The sequence below is a fragment of the Oryx dammah genome, unplaced genomic scaffold (genome assembly GCF_014754425.2).
Source record: "Oryx dammah isolate SB20612 unplaced genomic scaffold, SCBI_Odam_1.1 HiC_scaffold_19, whole genome shotgun sequence".
In the NCBI taxonomy this organism is placed as follows: Eukaryota; Metazoa; Chordata; class Mammalia; order Artiodactyla; family Bovidae; genus Oryx; species Oryx dammah.
In genome coordinates this window covers 69331172-69335252 of record NW_024070203.1, presented here as the reverse complement: position 1 = coordinate 69335252, position 4081 = coordinate 69331172, and the positions used below count along the sequence as shown (strand labels likewise).

At 45.6% G+C, this 4081-nt stretch overlaps 1 pseudogene; it reads left to right on the top strand.

Moving 5' to 3' along the window:
- The first annotated feature begins 856 nt into the window (after positions 1–856).
- LOC120879087 lies at positions 857–3186 on the top strand (annotated as a pseudogene).
- The last annotated feature ends 895 nt before the right edge of the window (positions 3187–4081 follow it).

The following is a 4081-nucleotide window of genomic DNA, read 5'->3' as shown; positions in this document are numbered from 1 at the left end:
GCCATGTGAGGGCTGCCCCCTGCAGGGCCTGCACAAGCTCTGTGAGCAGATCGAGGAATGAATTCTTCCAAAACCAAACTAAAGCTCCAGAAACACTTGACAACATTAACTAATCAGGAGCAAGCAACTATTTTTGAGGAGGTTCAGAAATTGAAATCAAGGAATGAGCAGTGAGAGAATGAATTGGTTATTTCTTTCCAATGTTTACATGAAGAGAAGCTAAAAGTTCACGTCCACATTGGGGAGATAAAAAAGACATCACAGATTGCAGCGGAGAATATTGGAAGTGAATTACCATCAAGCACTACTCGATTTATGCTGCTGCTGCTGCTGTCACTTCAGTCATGTCTGACTCTGTGCGACCCCATAGATGGCAGCCACCATGCTCCCCTGTCCCTGGGATTCTCCAGGCAAGAACACTGGAGTGGGTTGCCATTTCCTTCTCCAATGTGTGAAAGTGAAAATTGAAAGTGAAGTTGCTCAGTCGTGTCTGACTCTTGGCGACCCCATGGACTGCAGCCCACCAGGCTCCTCTATCCATGGGATTTTCTAGGCAAGAGTGCTGGAGTGGGGTGCCATTGCCTTCTCTTACACCCTATGCTGCTAAGTCGCTTCAGTCATGTCCGACTCTGTGTGACCCCATAGATGGCAGCCACCATGCTCCCCTGTCCCTGGGATTCTCCAGGCAAGAACACTGGAGTGGGTTGCCATTTTCTTCTCCAATGTGTGAAAGTGAAAAGTGAAAGTGAAAGTGAAGTCGCTCAGTCATGTCTGACTCTCGGCGACCCCATGGACTGCAGCCTACCAGGCTCCTCCATCCATGGGATTTTCCAGGCAAGAGTACTGGAGTGGGGTGCCATTGCCTTCTCCACGATTTAGGCTAGATATACTGAAAAACAAAGTGAAGAGGTCTTTAACGGAATCTTTAGAAAGTATTTTGTCCTGGGATAATAAAGCCAGAGGCCTCCAGGACTCAGCCAGTCTGGGTCTGGTCAGCTCTGTGTCTGGCACATTCAGTAACACCAGCAAAGAGCTGTCTGGCTGTGAAAAGGAGGCTTTGCCCATCTCCAAGAGCTGCTTCAGGATCCTTGGCTCCTTGGATGACCTGTCCAGTGACTTGGAGAGCCAACCCATGGAAGAGCCAGCCCTGCTCTCACCCAAGCAGGGCTTCCAAAGGCACGCCAACACCTGAGTCATGTCCTCATGGAATGCCAGGAGCCTCCGGAGCTGGCATGGGGGTCTCCAGGGGTCTTACAAAGGAAGCTTGTGAGGTATCACTCAGTGAGCACAGAGACACCTCATGAATCAAAGAACTTTGAGTCCAAAGCTGACCACATGGGTGACACCAGCAGGACCTCCATAAAGACACAGAGACCATGGAGGCAGCAGATCTTCCTTCGAGTGGCCACCCTCCCCGAAGGCCTGCGATTCTCCTAGCAGATACAAAGATTATTCAGAGCTGGGAGAGCTTTCCCCATGATCTCCTCTAGAACTAGTTTGTGAAGATGGACCCCTTGGCCCTGTCCCAGAGGAAAAGAAAAGGACATCTTGTGAACACCGAGAGCTGTGGCAAAAGGCTATTCTACAACAGATACTGCTGCTCAGGATGGAGAAGGAAAAGCAAAAGCTGCACACCTCTGAGAATGATTTGCTGAACAAGTGCCTAAAGCTTGATTATGAAGAAATCACTCCTTGTCTTATACACTGTGGGAAAAGATGCTAAGCGCTCCAGGAAAATAAAAAACTAAGTTTGACATGGAAAAAATGCACTTGGCTGTTGGCCAAGGTTTGCCACAACATCACCGGGGTGAAGTCTGGAAATTCTTGGTGGAGCAGTGCCACCTGAAGCACCTGTTCCTCAGCAAACAGCAACCCAAGGACATGCCCTACAAAGAGCTCTTAAAGCAGCTCACCACCCAGCAGCACACCATTCTCATCGACCTTGGGCAAACCTTTCCAACACATCGGTACTACTCTGCTCAGCTAGGAGCAGGGCAGCTGTTACTTTACAACATCCTGAAGGCCTGCTCGCTTCTAGACGAAGAAGTGGGCTATTGCCAAGGTCTCAGCTTTGTAGCAGGCATCCTCCTGCTTCACATGGGTGAAGAAGAGGCATTTAACATGCTCAAGTTTCTGATGTTTGACATGGGACTGTGGAAACAGTATCGAACAGACATGATTATTTTACAGATCCAGATGTACCAGCTCTCAAGCCTGTTCCGTGATTACCACAGGGACCTATACAACCACCTGGAGGGGCATGAGATCAGCCCCAGCCTCTCTGCTGCGCCCTGGTTCCTCACTGTGTTTGCCTTGCAGTTCCCCCTGGGCTTCGTCGCCAGAGTCTTTGATATGATCTTTCTTCAGGGATCAGAGGTCATATTTAAAGTGGCTTTAAGTCTGCTGGGATACCATAAGCCCTTGATTCTGCAGCAGAAAAACCTAGAAATCATGGTTGACTTTATAAAAAGCACACCACCCAACCTGGGCTTGGTGCTGATGTTGAAGACCATCAGTCAAGTGTTTGAGATGGACTCCTCTAAAGTTACAGGCTTATGAAGTTGAGTACCACGTGCTCAGGAAGAGCTTATCGATTCTTCTCTCAGTGACAACCAAAGAATGGACAAATTAGAGAAGACCAACAGCAGCTTACGCAAACAGAACTGTGACCTCCTTGAACAACTGCAGGTGGCCAATGGGAGGATCCAGGGCCTGGGAGCCACCACTGAGAAGCTCCTAACTAGCGAAAGCAAGCTAAAGCAGGCAACCCTGGCCTTGGAGCTGGAGCGGTCAGCCCTGCTGCAGACAGTAGAGCAGCTCTGGGGGCAGACGGCAGAGCTGGGGGGCCAGGAGCCTGACCCCACACTGCCTGAACCCTCGGGTGACTGACGGCCTGGGGCCCAACTCCCACCAGCCCACAGCTCCAGAACAGGTGCGGCCACCACCCTGACACTGTCCAGGCCTTAACTGAGAGAGATGAAGATGCTGGAGGAGAACAGAGAACGAAGCCTGCTTCTCAGGGAGGAGACTGGCTTGCCAGCACAGATTCTTCTGAACTGACTCACAATGCAAGGAATGAATGTCTCAGTGTTTTTGTTGTTGTTTGGGTTTAATCCTTCCCTTTTCTAGTCCTGATTACTCAGTAGATTAGGTGGCATGGACTCGAATAAATGCACGTTTATGTTTTAAAAAAGAGACAAAAAACAAAACTACCATATCACCCAACAATTAACTTCTGGGTATTTATCTAAAGGAATAAAAAATGCTAAGAAAGATGTGCATGCTCATATTCATTGCAACATTATTTATAATAACCAAGACATGGAAACAGCCTAAGTGTCCATCAATGGATGAATGAAGAAAGAAAATGTGGAATATGAATTGAGTGGAATATTATTCACCCATTAAAACAAGAAAATCTTGCCATTTACTGTCATGGATAGACCAGTGTATTGTGGTTGTATCGTGGATGGACCATACATTCTTCTCAATGAAATAAGTCAGACAGAGAAAGACAAATATTTTATGTTCTTATTTATTTGTGGAGTCCAAAAACAAAACCCCACAGATACAGAGAACAGATTGCTGGTTGCCAGAGGTGGGGTTTGGCGGGTGGGTAAAATGGATAAAGGTAGTCAGGAGGTAAAAAAAAAATTAATTCATGGATGTGCTGTATATCATGGTGACTATAGTTAATAATACAGTATTATATGTTTGAAAGTTAATAAAAACTAAATCTTTAGTTATCATCACAAGAAAAACATTTAAATTTGATGAATGTTAACTAGACTTATTGTGGTGATCGTATCACAATATATACAAATTTGGAATCGTTATGTTGTATACCTGAAACTAATATAATGTTACATATCACTTATAATAAAGAAGAATCTGAATCCTTGAAATATGATTCTTAAAAAAGTATTATCCATACTAAAATATGATTGAAGCCTGTCATAGGTCATTTAATTTCACCTCAATCTCATGCACATCATTTTAGCAGATTTATTATGCAGTTTTATATCTCCATTTAAATGACAGCATGTTTGAAATAAAAATAGAATCTGAATCCTGGATTTTA